At 55.3% G+C, this 19434-nt stretch overlaps 1 protein-coding gene and 1 pseudogene across 3 annotated transcripts in view; one reads left to right on the forward strand and one right to left on the reverse strand.

The window, feature by feature from the left end:
- The window catches only part of LOC132085617 (zinc finger protein 850-like), a 316878-nt pseudogene that overhangs the window by 183955 nt on the left and 113489 nt on the right, over nt 1-19434 (reverse strand).
- Nucleotides 1-19434, forward strand: part of LOC132085611 (class I histocompatibility antigen, F10 alpha chain-like) — a 777359-nt gene that overhangs the window by 29704 nt on the left and 728221 nt on the right. The window lies entirely within an intron of this gene.

Consider the following 19434-nt stretch of genomic DNA (forward strand, 5'->3'; position numbering starts at 1 on the left):
GCAGTGCCCCCAGCAGCCCTTGTGGGGCTCTGGCCCTCCCTGGGAAGCAGCCCCACACCCGCAGCCCGGGAGCGCCGTGCCTGGCCAGGAACACCCACCCAGCCTGACAGAGCCGTCCGTGCCCAGGAGGATGTTGGAGCTCTTCAGATCCCTGTGGATCACCCGCTAGGAATGGAGGAAATCCAGGCCCTGCAGACACTGAGAGAGAACAATGTGGTAAATAGGTGTGATTCATGCTGATAAAATTGAAACAGTAATCAATATTGATACAGTAATTAATATTTGGAAATTATAAAACAGATAAAAGTTGTAATGCCAAAGAAGAAAGGGAGAGGAGGGGCTCCACCCCCTCTCCTGGCAGATATTCAAGGATAGGAGGAAAAAGCAAGAGAGAACAGTTACTAAAAATTAACAGAGAGAAGGGAAAATCTGATTGGGTCCCAGGAAAATGCCCGCTATAAGAGATTTATTGCTTTGTTGCTAAAATGTAGTAATATCTTTGTTTTGGCTTACATTGTACTGGCTTGGTGCGCATGTGTAACCCAAAGGTGAATTAAAGGACAATGAAGAAGACTATACGGCCTTCATCAGTGACGACCCCCAAAGACTTGTGCGACCACCAAACCGAGTGGCGGCGCATGCGTGGTAAAGGTGGTGAGGAGGGCGGAGACAGAAAAGTGACGAACAGAAAATAGGAGGAGATGGCATTGACACATGGCATATAAGGGGCGACTTTCACTTGGCAAACTTGTACGTGAAGTGGCAAGGGTCATTGAACCCTGCCCTCCGTACCCCGCGGTTGTTTTTGCTTATGTGCTATTATTTGAACCATATTATCCCTTATTTATATATTTTCTAAACTATTTAATTAAAATTGCTGCTACCTTAAATATTGTTGGGGTTTTTTTATGATGGGATAATTGGGCAAACATAACACCTGCAAGCACAGAAGGACACCTGTCAGGGCTGGGCTGGCTGCTGAGAATGCCTCGGGCAGGAGGATCCTCCGGCAATGACCCCAGAGCCACACTGGGCACTGAGGCCTCCGTGTCCCACAGCAACGGGAACACCACGGGGACGTGGCGCTGTTCCTGCGACATCCCAGCAGCAGCTCACGTAGAAACCGCCTGGAAGGTTCTCCTGTGTCACAAAGGAGCACAAAGAACCCTCCCAGGGCACAGCCTATGGCCCAAAGGGTGCAAGAGGAACTCGGAAAATGAAGCAAACAAGGACACTCCACAGCCCAGCCTGAACACTGAGGAGGAACAAGGACGCCACCAAACCAAAGGAAACGTGACCTTTAGTCACTGATGCTTCTGACTAAAAGCAGTAAGCCTTGTTCCATCTGGGATCTTTGTTCTAGTTCTAAAAACGAGCAAGGTTCCCCACTCTAAATACACAGAAGGCAGGAACTGGGGAGGAGGTGGGGTTAGGAAGGAGGAGGAGGAGGGACAGAGAGAGGAAAAGGAGGAGGAGGAAGAGGAGGAGCAGGAGCAGGAACAGGAGGAACAGGAGGTTCCAGTGCCCCCTGTGGCCGCAGCTGCTGGACCATCGCCCCCAGCTCATCCTGCAGTTGAGCGGGGAGAGGGTGCTCATTCCAAATCCATCAGGGGGTCCCTGAGAGGGTTTTTTATTGGGGTGTGTTTGGAGCTCACAGATTGTGAAATTGACCCCAAGTATCATCTGGTGTCCCTGGGAGGTTTATTTCTCTGTGTGTGTAGGTTTGGATCTTGCAGGACCCCAAAGCTGAGCCCCTTGGGGGATCTTTGGGGGCCCACGTGGCCATTGCCCAGTATGGGCAGGGGAGGGCATTGGTCCTGGGGATCCCCGGGAGAGCAGAGGAGGGGAACCCCTGGGACCCCCAGAGTGGGGAGAGCAGAGAGGGGCGATCCCAGAGCTGGGGGACCCCGGCAGACTGGAAAGGGGGGGAGCCTGGAGAGGAGGGACCCCTGGGATCCCTGGGATCTCAAAGTAGAACATCAGGGTAGAAGGGCCCCCATGGACCCCCAAAAGCCCCTGGATCATCCCTAAGCAGGACGCCGGAGAATGAAGAACCCCTGGAACCATTGGACCCCTGTGATCCCAAGGAAAGGAAACCTGTGGAACCCCAAAAGTGGAGAGATCTGCAATAGGGAGCTCCTGGGAGAGTTTTTTCAGGCTAAATATTGATGTGTGGAGATTTTCATGGACACAAGAATCCTGCTGAGTTCCAGACATGGACCTTTCCAGGAGGAGCCTCTACTCCTAGGTGCTCCCAACTTGGTTTCCCCCAAACCAGGGTTTGTCATTCCCAAGCTGTGGCCAGATGGAGGAGGAGGAAAAGCCCCAGAGATCCCTCGCAAGGAGGGGCTGCAAACTCAGCCCAGGGAGGTGTGGGGAGGAAAGAGCCACCCTGAGCCAGGAAGGCGGCCGGAGATGCAGCCAGAGCTCAGAGCTGGTGGAGCCTCATGGCAGGGAGAAGCCCCACAAGTGCTTGGAATGTGGGAAGGGTTTCGGCTCCAGCTCCACCCTGATGGAACACCTGAACATCCACACTGGGGAGAGGCCCTGGGAGTGTGAGGAATGTGGGAAGAGCTTCAGTGGGACCTCTGACCTCAGCAAGAACCACAAGATCCACACTGGGGAATGGCCCTAGGAGTGTTCGGAATGTCAGAAGAGCTTCAGGTGGGATTCAGAGATCGTCACTCACCAGCACTCCCACACCAGTTAGAGGTCCTGTGAGTGTCCCGAGTGTGGGAAGAGCTTCGTGCGCTGCTCCAGCTCCATCCCCCATGGGAGGATCCTGGCTGGATGATCCACAGTGAGCCGCGTTGGGCAGAGCCCTGGTGACCCCTGTTCTGGCTGATCCATGTTGGGCAGGGGGAAGGTGTTGGAGAGATTTCTTTCCCTTCTCCTTGTGCTGCTGTGATTTGGTTGGCAATAAATTCCCTCTGTGTGTCCAGGCCGGATCTGTTGTGCCCGTGTGGGATTTGCTTCGGGATCTCTCCCGGTCCTTGTCCCCACGCAGGAACCCTCGGTTCCATTTTCTGTCCCTGTGCGGCTGCGGGGGCAGGGACAGAGCGGCTCTGGGGGTGCCTGGCATCGGGCCGTCATCACCGCTCGCCACGGACACCCCTGAGATGCCGCGCACCTGGGCACACATTGCTGGGCTCACCTGAGCTCCCACCTGCCCAGCGCCCCAAGGTTCCCCCTGCCCAAAAAACCCCCAGCCCGGGGCTGCAGCGTCCCGGAAAGGCCTCAGCCAATGGCAGCGATGGCAGGAGGCGGCTTAGCCAATGAGAGCTCGGGGCGTTGCCTCATCGGTTGCCGGGCAGAGCCCGTGGCCGATCGCTGCCCAGAAGCGGCGGCAGCCAATGAGAGCGCGCGGCGCTGCCGAGCCCGCCCTGCTCCGGACTGGCGCTCCCAGCGCAGCGCGGCTGCTTTGGGGCTGCTGCTCCCTGCCCGGCCCCGGCCATGGGGCGAGGGGCGGCAGCTGGGGCCCTGCTGGTGGCACTGGTGGTGCTGGGAGCCCCCCCGGGTGCGGGCGCGGAGCTCTCGGGTGAGCGGGGGGCGGGAGGCGCTGGGACAGGGGGGAGAAGGGGGAAAAGGGGGCGAAGGGGAGAGCTCGGAATGGAGGGGGAGGAGGAGGGGACCCCCCAAAGGTAGAGCGGGAGGGACTGAGGTGTGGGGGGAGGAGAGGGAGCGGTGGGAGAGGGTGGGGAACGGGCAAAAGCGGAGGGGGGGAACTCAAAACTGATCGCAATGGGGACTGGGGATTGGGGAATTTGTGGGAAAATGGGGAAATGGCACCCCAAAGTGATTTGGGGAGCGGCCGGAGGTGGGAGGGGAGAGGATGTGGAAGGGGAAATGGGGGAAGGGCGGCAAAGAGGAAGCGGCAGCGCGGGCAGGCGGGTCCCATGGCGGCCGTGGGGCACAGGGGGTGCGGAGTGGGGATCCGGGGTGGCCCCGGAGCTCTGGGGATGCTGGGGAGGGTGTTGGAGAGGCACCCCCCGATCTATGTTCTGCACACACAGGGGTGTTCCAAAGGATGACAAAGTCCGAGTGTTACTTCATTAACGGCACGGAGAAGGTGAGGTACGTCCAGAGATCCATCTACAACCGGGATCAGTTCATAATGTTCGACAGCGACGTGGGGCACTTTGTGGGGCTCACCCCCTATGGGGAGAAGTTGGCCAAGCGCTGGAACAGCAACGCGGTATTCATGGAGGACAGACGGACTGCGGTGGACTGGTTCTGCCGGTGCTGGTACAAGAATTTTACCCCGTTCCTCACGGAGCGCCGAGGTGAGCGCGAGGCAGAGCGCGTCCCCTGGGGGCCTGCCCTGCCAGTGACCCTGGAGCCCCTCAAAATCTCCCTGGGCATCGGCCCAGAGCCCTCAGCCCTCCTTGTGCCCACCCCCGGGGTCTCCAGATCCTCCCAGTCCCTCCCAGTGCCCCCCCGCGCGTCCATTTCAGCGACCCGTAAAGTTGACACTTGGCAACCAATGAGATCGCATCCTGTTCATGACTCATCTGTTGCCAGGCGGACCCGCATCGCCGAGTGCCTCGCGCCGGACTCGACCTCCCAGTGCCGCACACTTCATTCCCAGTTCCTCCCAGTGCCACCAAGATCCCTCCCAGTGCCATTGCAGTCCCTCCAAGACCATGCCCAGTTCCTCCCCAGTCTCTCCCAGTCCATTCCCAGTCTCCTCCCAGTTCATTCACAGTTCACTCTTAGACCTCCACCCTCTCTCCCAGTTCCCCCATTCCTTCCCATCTCTCTGTGTCACCCAACTCCCTCCCAGTCTCTCCCACTCCCTCCCAGCACATTCCCAGTCCCTCCCACCACATTCCCCAATCCATTCCCTGTCACTCCGAGTACATTTCAGTCCGTTCCCACTCCCTCTCCAGCCCAGCCCAGCCCTCCCCTCTCTCTCCCAGCGCCCCGCAGCTGATCCCAGTGTGTCCCTGCTCTCTCTTTCTCTGTCTCTCCCAGTGTCCCCCAGCGTGTCCATCTCGCTGGTGCCCCCCTCGAGCTCCCAGCCCGGGCCCGGCCGCCTGCTCTGCTCCGTGATGGATTTCTACCCTGCTGCCATCCAGGTGAGGTGGTTCCAGGGCCAGCAGGAGCTCTCGGAGCACGTGGTGGCCACCGACGTGGTCCCCAACGGGGACTGGACCTACCAGCTGCTGGTGCTGCTGGAAACGCCGCCCTGGCGCGGGCTCAGCTACAGCTGCCAGGTGGAGCACGTCAGCGTGGAGCAGCCCCTGAGGCGGCACTGGGGTACGGGGGAGCCCCTGGGGGCTCTGGCAGAGCCGCTGGGCTGTGCTGGGAGCCACTGGGAGGGAGCTGGAGAGAGCCGGGCTGGAAGTGGGAGAGGGGCTGGGCAAGGGCTGGGCAGGGGTTTGGGGGATGCTGAGGAGGGTGGGGTGGGATTGGGGGGATCCTGGTGGGCACTGGGAGGGAGTTTGGGGGTGCTGGTTGTGACTGGGAGGGAGTTTGGGGGTGCTGGTTGTGACTGGGAGGGATCGCCGCGAGCCCGGAGGGGCTGGAAGGAGATCAGCGATGGCAAAGCGGGGCTCGCCATGAGCTCGGTGGTGCTGGGCACAGCCTGGGAGGGCTCTGGCTGAGTCCTGCTGGGGCTGCCAAGGGACTGCGAGAGGCTGTGGGGGTCCTGCGGCGCTGAGGGCACCTGGGAGGGGGCTGTGGGATGCTGAGAGGGACGGGAGGGGCTTTGGTGGCTCCTGGCCAGGACGAAAAGGGATCGGGGGTAGGTTTCAGAGGGTCCTGGCTGAGCTGGGGGCCACAGGGAGGGCGCTGGGAGGAGCTCGGGGTGTCGGTGAGAGGTTTTGGGGGTGCTGAGCCCTGCGGACCCCCCAGAGATGCCGCCGGACGCCGCCCGCAGCAAGATGCTGACGGGCATCGGGGGCTTGGTGTTTGGCTTCGTCTTCCTGGCGCTGGGGCTCGGCTTCTCCCTGCGCAAGAAGGTCAGGGCGGGTGCCGGGGGTGGCGTCCCCGCCGTGGCGGAGCGTGTGCGCTCCCGCCGGGGCCCCAGCCCGGTGTCACCCCCTTTTCTCTGCCCACAGAGCTCCTGAGCTGGCGGCGGCCGCAGCCCCTCCCCGTGGGCTCGGGCCCGGCCAGGACCCCCCGCTCTGTCCCGCTCCGCTGATTTTGGGGGGTCCCGTGTCCCCCCCAGCCCCGCTGGCGCTCTTCCCCCGCCCAGTGCCTGCTCCCAGTGCTCCCAATAAAGCTTCCCAGTTGTGCTTGGGGCCGTTTATTGGGGGCGATGGGGAGGGATTTGGGCAAAGGGAGGGATACAAAGGGTGGTGGCTTGGGAGAGTCTGTCAGAATTTTCCCTCATCTGCCTCACGATTGTCATTTGAGGACCACTGAAGAGAACACCCCCGCCCCCCATCTCCTCTGTAGGAGAAAGTCACATGCCACAAGACCCAGAGACCCCAGAGCACAGTGTTCAGTTGCTGTTTTCACAGCTGTTGTTTGCTGTGTGCTACACTGAGCCCAAGGAGAAGAAGGAGCACCGTGCCCTTTTTGCAATAACAGCCTTGGAAGCTGTCCCACCTCTTGGCCTGGCTGGACTTCTCCTGCGTTTCAGGTGGTCCCCCCACAGAAGACCCTCACCTGTTTTACAACCACCGTGACAGACAGACTGAGATGTAAGGAGCCTCTGCATCAAGGACTGAGACATGGAACCCCCATGTGAAAAGGCCCCTCTGCTCCTTCCAAGGACCGGGACTGAAACCTCCAGCCCGGGGCAGGTGTGTGGGGGTGGCAAGCTGATTGAAGCGAGATGTTTGCCTGCAGGTTGTGACCGCTGGACCAAGAAGACAATGGCTCTCGCTTACTGCTGAGAGCATGGACTACCTGTTACTTCTATTCCTTTTTGTATCTGCTTCCCCATCCTCACAATTTCCAATAGAGTTACCATAATAAAAACCCCTGAGTTAGCGAGAGACTTCGAGATCTCCCCGACGTAACAGTGGATCCTCGACTGGACTGGACCAAAGGACTTTGTCTCTACGTTTGACAGCTCTATCCCCTCTTTCTCTCTCTCTCTCTTTTGTCTCTCTCTTCCTCTATCTTTTTCTCTCCCTTAATCCCTCTATCGCATTTTGCTGTGCTCATTCAATAAAGGTGCATTTGTTTCGATTATCATTGCAAACCCCCCTGTACTGTGTCGGTTCTTTTTGCACCCTGAGATCAAATCCACGTACCATCACAGAACCTGTCCGTGAGGACGGATCGTGACAACCCGAGGACCCCTCCCCAAATTCCCCTCCAAAGCCCCCCCAGCACCCCCCCGCTAAAACCCCCTCAAGTTTCCCCCAGACCCTCCCCAAATCCCCCCCAAACCTCCTCAAGACCCCTCCCCAAATTCCCCTCATGACCCCTCCAGGACCCCTCACCTGTCCCTGCGCCTCCTCAGCAGCTCCCGGAGCCCCCCGCCCTCTCCCACCGCTCTCTCCAGCGCCTCCCGCAGGACCCGCCTGAGCCCCGGGTGGCTCCTGGGGGTCCCTGAGGGGGTCCCGGGGACGAGGCGGGGGGGGAGGGGGCGCCCGCTCCATGCCCGGCCCCGGGGTCAGGGGGCGCTGCTTTGGGCTCAGCTCTGATTGGCTGGTACACGCAGGGAGGGCGGGAGTTGCTGAGGGGAGACGCCCGGTGATTGGCTGGTTTCATAGAGAGTGTGGTGATTGACAGGATGGGGCGGGGCAGGCGGGCATTTCCGAGGGGAGGCGCCCGGTGATTGGTTGGATAAAAGCAAAGACGGCGGGACTTGCTGAGAGGAGACCCGCGGTGATTGGTTGGTTTGCGGCAGGATGCACCGTTAATTTTGGAGATGAAGGGCGGTGATTGGATGGTTTGGGGCGGGGCACGTCACTATTGACTGGGAAGAGTCATGGATTTTTAAGGGACATTCCTGGTTTTTTGGGGAAAAACTCTCAGATTTTTAAGGAAAAATTCCCGTGTTTTGCAGGAGAAACATTGACGGATTTTTTGACCCCACATGACCCCAAATAACCTAAATAACCCCAAAACACTCGAAATAAACCCCAAAGAACCTCCAAAAAACCCTAAACAATAGCAGAAAATGCCCCAAATAACCCCAAAAAACCAAACAAAAAAAACCAAATTAAACTCAAAATCCCCCAAATGATTTCAAGTACTCCTTGGAATCCAGTGGGAAAAGGGCTGATCCCCTGGGAATCCAGTGGAAAAGAGCTGATCCTCTTAGAATCCAGTGGGAAAACCTTGATCCTCAAGGAATTCAGTGAAAAATAACGGGGATCCTTTGGAATCCAGTACGAATAGGGCTGATCCTTTGGGAATCCATTTCTTACCACCCAAAGACAGGGCACAGGAAGGGCCGTGGAGTTTTTATAGGGTATCCAAATGGTGGAGCTGGGGTTTGAGTCAGGGGAGGAGTTCTTAGCAACACAAGAAGGGTGAGATCAAATTCCTGCCTCTTAGCAACAGCAGCACGCCACACAGAAAACATCCCCAAATCCTAAATTCCCTCTAAAACAACTGAGAAATTATGGAACTTCAGATATATTCAATCAATTTCCTTCATTTAACGCATTTTTAGGTGCTTTTAAAGGATGAAGGTGACGTAGAGGAAAATTAAGGCCAAACAAAAAGTAGAAGCAGCCAGGTGTGTTCCCAACATGGATCACAGGGAATGTGAGTGACCAGGGCTGTGCCCAAAGTGCCTCCTCCAGTGGGGGATGGAGCTGGAGCAGCACACAAAGTTCTGCCCGCACGCGGGGCACTCGCAGGGCTTCCCTTTCCGGTGCCTCTGTTGGTGTTTGGTCAAGTGAGAGCTGCTGGAGAAGCTCTTCCCATACTGGGGACACTCGTAGGGCCTCTCCCTAGTGTGGGTCCTCGGGTGCTTGATCAGGCTGGAGCTCACGCTGAAGCTCTTCCCACACTCCACGCACGTGTGGGGCTTCTCCCCATCATGGAGCTGCTCATGGAGCACCAGCTCCGAGCTCTGGCTCCATCTCTGGTTGCCTTCCCGGCCCAGGCTGGCTCTTTCACCCTCAGATCCCCGCTGTCTGCGTTTGCAGCCCCTCCTCGTGCGGCATCTCCGGGGCTTTTCCTCCCCATTGGCTTCCTGCGCCGTGGAGCCGCTCAAAACGGCCTCTGCCACCAGGTTCTGCCGCGGGCATTTGTCCTCCCTGCTCTCCATGCTCAGCTCCTGCTCTGGGGGAGGATGGACAAGGACAGGATGGGATTTGCCTCCGTGCCACAGGCAAGGGCAAGGAGATCCCCCCAGGGCTGAGCTGCAGCCGGGGCCGTGCTGGGCTGGGAGATGGAGCAGCACAGAGGGGAAAGGGGCACTCATCACCAGCTCGGGGCTGTGCACAAACCACCAACAGGACTGGACTGCTGGGAATGCATCCTGAGCTGTGTGATTTTCCAACCATCTGTCTCATTATTTGGTTATGACAATGGGAAGATGGCAGTAGCTCACTTCACAGGTAGCAGACAAAGGACTTCATGTTAAAACTTACTTTAAAAGGTTTTTGACCAATCACACAAACCAAAAGCATGTTGACTGTAGTTCTATCCAAGCACTATAAGCACATTGATGGTTAAAACAATGCTTGCTTATTTAAATTACAATACCTGCTTGTAAGCCTTAAAAAACAATGCACAGAGCTCCAGTATGAAGCTTGGAACTTCCTAATATCTTGCTAGATATACTTTTCCGCAGGTTAGGGAGTTATTCTAGGTAAGTGTTAATGCGCAGACCATTGCTCTATTTCTCTTTACTTTCTACTTCTTATATAATTTTTCTGCTGATCAATCTATTGCCTGCTACAAAGCTCAAATCAGTTCTACTGTCTCTGAGGTTTGTCTTTTGCAGCTTTCTCAAAACCATCTGATTTTAAGCATTCCAGACACACTGACTTCCTCCTCACCTGCCTCATTGTCCTGGGCATCTTCCTCTTCCTCGCAGCCTCCCAGGAGCTGGCAATGGGAAATCCTGGTTTGGGGAAAACAAGGGATGAGCACATTGAGTTTGAAGGTGCCTCTGCCCAAGTCCATCTCTACAAGTCACTGACACTCTGGGCTCCAGAGAAACCTCCCAAACACCAAGATTCAGCCCTGAAAAAGCCTCCCAGGAGTTCCCCGTCCCTGGCCCTTCTTCTCTGGTGTTGATGAGGTTCCCCCCTGTCCCAGCTGCTTGGGGGTCACGCTTGGATTGGGGGACCCCTTCTGCCCGGTGCCCGCCCTGCCCAGGCTGCTGGCAGTCCCAGCAATGCCAAAAGCTCCCCCTGCTTCGCTCTCCCCATTTCGGGATGCCGGGGCTGTTTGGGCTTCCGGGCTCCCTTCTCCCCTCATTCTCTGCTCTGGGCTGCAGCGGCTCCAAGGAGTCCCCCCTGCCCCCAGGCTCTTGAGGCTCCCGCCAATGGCGGCGCTCCCCCCTCTCTGGGCTCCCCACTTTGGGCTCCTGGGGGACACAGGGCTCTGCTCCTCCAGGTTGCCTCTGCTGGCAGCCACCACCGCCACACCCCGATGTCCCCCCAAGGGGCCTTTTCCGCTCAGCCTTGGACTTCTTCATTCTCCAAACATCCCCCCAAAAACCCCAACCCAGGGACCCGCAGGGATATCCAGGCGAGCTCCCCCTCTCTGCTCACCGGCGTGATTGGGGGGACGATGATCCCACAGGTGGGGGCTGTGAATTCAGGCAGGGATCGACTGCGTGGATCCCTACCTCAGCTCAGCCTCGATCTGCCTTTGCCCCTCACCTTCTTCCCGCTCCTCCTCTTCCTTCCTCCCTCCTCCTCCCCCTCTGTCTTACCCCCACCTCCTTCTCTTCTTCCATCTCTCCCCTTCCATCCCATCTCCTCCTCCTCCTTGCTAACCCCCCCTCCTTCCCCTCCTTCCATCACTGCTCACTCTCCGCCTTCATTGCTCCTCTTCCATCCCTCCCCCTGCTCCTCCCCTCTAACCCCACCTCCTCCTCCCCCTTCATCCCTGCCCTTCCCTACCTCCTCCTCCTCCCCCAGCAGCAGCCACACCCTCGGTGCCCCGTTCCCGCAGCCCTCGCAGACCGCCGCAGGAGCGGGGATGGAGCCGGGACAGGTCGGGATGGGCAGCGCGGGGCTCTCGGCTGCTCCAGCCACTGCGGGCGGGGGGAACCTGGCCTGAGCCAAAGGAGAGGAAAACTGGGCAAACTGGGGGCAGAGCAAAAAGCTAAGGATGCAGGAGAAAATGGAGATGAAAGAGTTATGTTAATATTAACTCCAAACGAGTTAAAATTGGAAATTCCAAAGTTTAGGGAAGCCGAGAAAAAAGATTTAAACATGACAGGAAGTGAAAAAGATAAATCAGGGAAATGGAAACTTCTTGATGGAAGACAATTACTTAATAAATGTGCTTCAAAGAAAATATTAGAAGGCATGCATCAGAAAACCCACAGGGGTACTCAAGCTTTGTGCGATTATTTTTTAAGGAACTATGGGTGCACTACGATTTTTGAAGTTGCAAAGCAAGTAACTGAAAGATGCCTCATTTGCCAAAGGATAAATAAAAAGGCGATGAGAAAAACAACATTAGGAGGTCGTGACTTAGCTGGTTGGCCATTTCAAAGTATCTATGCAGAAGTTTGGATTTGTTAGGTTCTCTGTTTATTTGTAAAGAAACCCCATTTAATCTACAAGAAATAGAATATGCCATGGGTTAGACAGGAGATTTCAGGAGAATAAAAATCTTTGAAGTATCAGAATGCCCCGAGAGAAAACAAGAAAAAAAAAGGGAAATGAAAGGGAAGGGAACAAGAGGAAACATCAGAAAGAGAGTGGGATCCTCTGCAGGTCTTGCCCCCTCCGTTCGCGGCCCAGGCGCCTGTCCCGGGTCCCGGCTCGCTGCCCGCCTCAGCTCCGCCTGCCCCGGTTTCCATCCCAGGTGCGGCCTCACTGCCCAGGGCAGCTCCACCTGCCCCGGCGCTGTCGCTCAATTTGTGTGCCCTGCTCCCACTGCCTGGCCCGCGGCCGCTCTGCCGGCCATGCTGGGGAAGATGGGGGTTGCTCTGTCCTGCCGCCTGCTCCGAGGTCACCGCGCCCACCGCACCCAGCGGGGGTCCCAGCCATCCCATCCCCAGCTGCCCTGCCCGTGCCACCTCCGTTGGCCACCGCTGCTGCTGCCGGGCTCTCCCACCTGCCTTTGCTCTGCCAGGCTGCCGGATCAGCCGCCATCAGCCATGTGGGGGCTACCCACGCTCCAGGCTCGGGCTCCACGGGAAGATCCCCCTCTGGCGATTCCAGCAGCAGACCTTGCCCACACTCCCACCGAGCCTCGGCGGGATATCCTCCCCTGACCCTGTCCTGCTCTGAGTTGCGTCCCCTTGGTAACCACAGCTCCGGCTATTCAAGGAAACTCTGTCTCTCTAGGGGAAGCACCTTATCGAAACACTAGGAGCTCAGTTAAAAGGCAGGGCTCTCCAAATTCTTTCTCAAAACACAGGAGAAAGGGTATAGAAGGTAAAAAAGTGAAAGAGTTAGCTGAAGGGATTGCTCTGTTTCCGTTCAGAGAGGTTCCCATGGGAGGGATGCGCTGCCCCGTCCTGCGGGAGCCACCAGCGCCCCTGCCGGCCGTGCCCGGAACTGCACCCAAGGGCAAAGCGCCGCAGCCCAAAGGCCGGGACTGGGTCCGGGCTCTGTTTGCTGTCAGTGCCACAGCTGTTGGTGTTTGTTTGCTTTATTATACACACTAGTAAAAAACTAGTATTCCTATTCCCATATCATTGCCTGAGAGCCCCATGATTTCACTCGTCTAAAAATGAAGAGGGAGAGGGTTTGCATTCTCCATTCCAAGAGAGGCTTTTTCTGCCTTCCCGAGCAGACACCTCTCTTGTAAAGCAAGACAAGCACCCACGGGCACTGAGGGGGGCCACAGGAGGGGCACAAGAAGGCCCTGCAGGACTTGGGCACAAAGGCACAGCAGGTGAGTGCAAGAAGGGAGCAGCAAAAGGCCAAGCTGAAGGCAAAGGCCAGGGCACAGCTCCTACAGCCCCTGAGGGATCAACTCCAGGGCCCAAGGGGGCCCCAGCACCCAGGGCACGGGCTCGGCCACAAGCACCTGGCAGAGGCATTGCCCTCCTCGGCAGGGGACAGCCCACCCAAACAGCCCCTGGCAAGGAACCAGGGCTCCAGCTGCAGGGCACAAGGACACTGCAAGCACAGACAGCAGCACCCTCAGGACCAGCAAGTCCACCCCTTGATGGACATGGATTGGCAGGGCTGTCACAGCTCTCATCACACCAGGGACCCTCCACACTGGAACCCTTGAGAACATTCAGGTGGGTGTGCACTGAGAGGAGGCATTTCCTGATGGACACAGGGGCCTCTCAATCCACTCTAAATCTTAGACTGAAGGGGGGAAATAGCAAAGGAATGTTTTAATTTTTAAGGGAATGAGTGGGAAAGATGAGCAGGTATGGTTTGTTCAACCACTATTAGAAGTTGTGGGGGATAGGTCAGAAATAAATGAATTGCTTTTTCTTTCTCCTGTGATTGTAATTAACTAGGAAGGAATTTCAGAGCTGGATTTTAATACTGTAAAAGGGATATAGACGCTAGTTCTGTTCTAATTTTGCGCCAAAATGAGACAAGGCCCATTCTGATGTGAACCTCAAAGTGTGGGCAGCCCCAGGGAAAGAGGGAAAATTAGATATGGAGCCTCTACAAATTACTGTAAAGCAACCAGGACAAGGAATACCCTGTTCCAAGAGAGGGAAGGAAGGGGTCACAGCCTGAGATTGAGTCCCTCTTAAAGGCAGGGCTTTTGGAGCCAAGGATGTCTCTCTACAACACTACCATCCTGCCAGTCAACAAACTGGATGGATGGACAGGAGGAGGAAACACAGAATTTTCAAGTGGTAAAATGAAGATTAACTGAGGCGGCTGGCCTGAGCCTTCCAGACAGGGAAAAAGAATTTGAATTACAGTTGGATATTAAACAGGGTCTTGCCAAAGGAATTCTTGTGCTAAAATATTTAACCCTATATAGGATCTCCTACAGTTCAAGTCTGGCATCAAGTTAAAGCTCCGACAACCAAAATGCCTCTACATGGATGAGCAGGGCTCGGTTATTACAGTATGAAACTTGTTCAGTGGCAGAGGAGGATTTAGAACTGAGGACAGGGCAAGGGTTTAACCCAGCCTCCTGTTTGAACAGCCTGGAGAGGGGCTGGCAAGGAACCCAGGACTGCACTCAAGGGACAGAGCTCCAGACCCAGGCTGGGAGAGGTGGATGATGGGACATTCCCTGGCCTGAAGGAGAAAATGTGTTTGTGGATGGCTCTGCAAGGGCAGCAGAAGGGAAAAGAGCTACAAGACAGGCTGTTATTAAGGAAGGGGAATCAGACACAGCGCAGGTCACTGCCCCATGCTCAGCTCAACCCGCGCAGCTGTGGGTGCTTGTGAGAGCCTGGCACTGAAATGCCCTGAGCAGGAAGGCTTCAATATCTTCTGCTGACACCATGGCACCTAACAGGGGGGCAAAAGCAATTCTCACTGCTTCAGCAACCACTGGAGCAGATATCAAGGGATATTCTCCCACAGGAAGCTGGGCTGGCACAGAGCCTGCCCTGGCACTTTGCTGCTGCCAACACCCAGCCAGGACATTGGCTCCTGCCTAAGGAGTGCAAAGCAGCACCACTGGTGGCCAAGGGGCCCATGCCAAGTGTCCCTGAGGCCAGAAACAGCCGCCAGCACAGCTCACCCCGGGGGACCCCTCAGCCTGGCCTCAAGGGCTCTGAAGCCCCGGAGATTTGCACTTCCTGCCCGCAGCAGGAGGATGGGAGGCCGCCCCTGAGCCTGCCCTGAAGGCAACGCAGCAGCAGCCAGGGCTCCACAGCGGGCCAAGCCCCTGCGCCTGCCCACAGATCCTCGCCTGGAATCCTCTGCAATCCTGGCCACCCTCCTCTGCCATCTCCAGCCACTGGGGCCAAGCCTTGCTGCCACTGCTGCAGCTTCAGCGCTGGCTGGGCCTGCACCGCCACAGCTGCTGGGGAACACCAGGGCACAATTCCACTCTGGGGCTCACTGACACCCACACTCTGGGCTGCCTGCCACTGCACTGCTGCAAAATGTACCGAGTTTGGTTCTTTTAAATCTTCTTTCTCTGCTCAGGCTTGGTTTGTCTTTGCCTTGGGGAAAGGAATTTTAAAGCTTTTATTTAAGGGGTGTTACACCACTCAATGGAGATGAGTTTAACACCTGAACAGACTGGGAACAGCACAAAAGACACCCACAGAGATAACGACCAGCAACAAAACATCAACATTGCCCAGCAGCAGGAAGAGAAGCTTCATTCCAGGCAGCCTCCAGAGGAGCTTTAGAAATGCAAATGAACACTGCTGGGCAAAGTGTGGACAATGCACCTGGGTCTCTTGCCCGGGGCAGGAATTGGGCTGATTCCCTCTGCCCCTCACCCCAAGCTCTGCCTGCTGGCACTGATGGAATTTGCACAGCTCAAGGCAGAGCCCAGGGGGAGGATATCTGACCCTGCAACACAAACGGGTGAAGCTGCAAAGGGAAACAGCACATGGAGAATGTTGGGAAAACTTCACTATAAACAAATGGAGGGAATCATCCCTCTGCCCACTCCAACATGTGCTGTCACTGTCTGTGTTATGTAGGGTATATTAGAGCACTGGGGATTTTTACTACCAAAAATTCAGGGAAATCAGTTGGGAATCCAAGGATTTGATGATTTAATTAGAGGAAGGCAGTCAATTGATGCAGCCCTGGCTGGAGAGAGCAGCCAAAACCAGGGAAAAGATGAACGGCCAGCAGAACAAATCCTACAACACCATGGACCAGCCCCTGGGAACCCGAACCAATTCATATCAGGAGCCACAGAACCCATTTCTCATTTCAATGGCATCATTAGATTACAAGCTGCCCTCGCAATAACCAACCAAACAGCTGCAGCTCCTGACCCTCCTGCTGACAAACCCACTGAAATGAGGAACACAACACTTAACCATGGGATGAGATTAGATCATCTTTTAGCAGAAAAATAAGGGTTTGTGGAAAATTAAATGTCTCAAACTGCTGTTGGCAAACAGATGACAAAGGAAACGTGGTGAAAAACAAAACAACAACGGAAAAAAGAAAGCAGCTCATGTATTGGTGCAAACGTGAAAAGGATGGGAATGGGACACGGTTTTGTGGCTCCCTGGCAGACCATGGGTTAAACGAATGCAGTTTCTCCTCTGATGTGCTACAGCAACTCTCATCTTTTTACCATGCTCCACACCTTGAGAGTGCAGCTCATTCAGCAGCTGAGTGAGGGGCCAGGGACTTGTAGATAAGGAAGTAAGGGACGAAATCACCAGCTTCAATAAATGTTACTAATGAACATGGACTGCCGCTCACAGGAAGACCGGCTAAATTCCTGAACTTCCAGAAGAACAAGGATTTAACAGAGCCGTGAATATCGGCCGTTATACAAAAGTGGGGGTGCACATTAACGAGGACATGCAATTGCCGGATCGGGAGGTCTGAACCTTCCGAGTATCTCAGCCAGAGGGCAAAGGGAGAGGGAGATGAGGCCAGGAAACTGAGGATAAAAAGGAGGCTGTGAACTACAACAATGGCAGAGAGAGCACGGCAAATGCCCCTCGGCCTCTCCCTCTGCTCAGCAATAAAGTCACTTTTACAGGACTCCTCTGTCTCCTCTGCTCACAGAAACCTCCGGCCACGGGAATTTCCCCGCACAGCCCCGAGCATGGGGCAGCCCCCTCTGTCCCAGCCACAGCAACCGGGCCGAGCCAGCGCTGCTCCGCCAGCGGCTCCTGCCGAGGCAGCGGCCGCAAGGAGACCGCGGGCAGCCGCTCCCGCGGGCAGCCGCTCCCGCAGCGCCCTCACGCCAGCGGCAACACGGGCCGGACACGGCACAACGAACCCGCCCGAGCCCCCTGCCGCCCCCGAGGCCCGCAGCCAGCCCCGAGCCCCCGCACAACCCAGCGCGGCTCCCACCTGCGCTGCGGCCGCCTCCGAGCTCCGCAGCCGCCTCACCGCGGTCCGGCCGCTGCCGCCACTCACGGCACCGCACACACGCTCCCACAATGGCGCCGCTGCCCAGCCACAGCCGCCCTCAGCCCACCACGGAGACCCTGCTCCACCCCTCTCCACCCCGCTCCCACCAATCAGCGCGCCACAACCGCAACTGACGGCACCATCGCCCAATCCCAGCCAGGGGCGGGCTCTGCACACGGCACAGCCCCGCCCCGCGCTCTCAGGTTCCCCCGGGCTGCGTGAGGGCAGAGCCGGAGCTGAGGAGCCCTGGAACGGGCCCGGGCCCGAGGGGATTGAGCTGAAAACACAAACAAACTTCTCCGCACCTCCCGCCACGGCTTTCCCGGCACTGCGGCTCCGGTGGCTCCGGCTCTGAGGAAAGCTCTCAGTTTTCCTACCCCTAATTAGGCGCATTAGTGCACCGCTTTAATTTACCGCAAGAAAAGGAAAACTGCCCAAAGCTCTGTGGATGAGTGGGGGAAGGGAGCAATTTCTGACAGAAAACTCCCAAATCGCAGACCAGAATAATCAGAACTAAGTGAAGACCCTTAAATCCACTTTTCCTTCCATGCCTCCATTGTGAAAAAGGCCCATCACTTTAAAAAAATAATTTAAAGTTTAATAGTAATAAAATTGCTGTAAAAATAGTAATATAATTAGAGTAATAAAAATTTGAACAATTGAGATTAGGGCAATACGAGACAATAAGAAGAAAGGTACGGAGGACCGGAGGACCGGGTACCTTTTCTGAGCGAAATAAGCCCGAAAAAGGACACCCATTAACAGAGGATTAACCCTTAAAAGCAATAGCCTGTTGCATATTCATACACCTCATACATGATGCATAAATTCCATTCAAACAAAGGATTCTGTCTGGTCAGTGTCAACTTCCTCCTCCTAATCCTCAGCGGCGTCTTCATGGCTGAGCAAGACGGGAAGAAGTTCGTTTCTTCTGATAAGAGAGCAGTAAATTCTCTTTCTCTGAAAGATTTAGGTGTCCTGTGGCTGCTATCTGGTGCAAGTACCTCATTCCTTTCTTTAAAAAGTATCCCACATACATTGAAATAAACAAGGGCCAGGAGACTTCTTCTCCTTTTAAATGCCTTTATTAATAGCGATCAGCTCAGGATTGGGCAGCTCGATGGTCTGCAGCGTCCGTCGTCTCTCCCAAGGCGACTCAGAGGAGGAGGATATGCACAGCTCTGTCCACCAGGGGCAGAGCTGGGGATCAGATCCTCTTGGGAGCCTTTAGGGCCTGCTGATTCCGTTACATGGTGCCCTTCCCACTCCGTCAGCTTGGTCTCACCGCCGGGGGTCAACTCTCATGGTCAGGGTGAGAGGCTCCGAAGGTGTTCCGCGTCTCTGCAGGCCCAGCACTCGGCTCCTCACGTCCAGACATCACTCCAGTCTCTCAGCTCTTAGGTGGCTCGTTGTTTTGGGGGTTTCTCCATGAGTTTGGAGATGGGGGTCCCACAAAGCATTCTGGTCTTGGGAGTCACTTTGCATAACCCCCCCCACCTTCTCAGGTGTCTTCCCTATTCTGAGAAAGGTAAAACTTAGCCTCGGGCAAGGTCCCCACCCAGGAGAAGGGCCATTACCTCGCCCCAGCCAGGGCTTTTACTAATACAAAAACAACCATTAACGACAACGACCCGTGATTACAATAACAAAGGCAGCAGCCCAGCAGTAGTGGTAACTTTTTCTCCCAGAAAAAAATATTAACCGATTTTTTGTTCATAACAGTCCCCCCTCTTTCTTTGATCGAGCTTAAATTCTAAGCTTGCATCAACTCACAATTTTTTTGTTTTGAATCTGCTATAAATCTCTTGTGCACTTTGGTAATCATGGTTACTTAACCTTGTTACTGTCCTTGGTTTTTTCAGGTTGGTCTGCACGGCAAGTACTATTCTACTAAAACAGATAAATAAGCATAGTAAAAAGAGCAATCCTCCAAGTACACACACAGTGAGAAAAAGTATTTTGCCATACATCCTTTTTGAATATCTTTAGGTTCTCCCACCCACTGGGATCAAGTGTAGGAGTTTGTTCCTCATTATTTACACATGCTAACCTTTTTATTTCGTTTGAAATGTTCCTAATAATTGAATTCTTTATTTTTAATACTGCCTGGAGCTGAATAACTTTGTTTAACATAGATATTGGAATCTGAATTTGGCTTTTACAATTTTGGATTTTCTCTATTTCTATTCAACTTTGCCTGTTCTGGATTTGGGAGAAACCCTAATTTCTCCCAAATCATTATATATAGGAACTCCTAAACTTGATCCAATTTCTTTGGGTAATAAGAAAATTGGTTTTATCACTCTAGCAGCGCAGCTGCCAGACAAGATCAAATCTACGGGTTTAAGGCTCCCCTGAAATGTGTTCCAAAAGGAGTTTTTCT

Source organism: Ammospiza nelsoni, chromosome 31 (genome assembly GCF_027579445.1).
Source record: "Ammospiza nelsoni isolate bAmmNel1 chromosome 31, bAmmNel1.pri, whole genome shotgun sequence".
NCBI classification, from domain to species: domain Eukaryota; kingdom Metazoa; phylum Chordata; class Aves; order Passeriformes; family Passerellidae; genus Ammospiza; species Ammospiza nelsoni.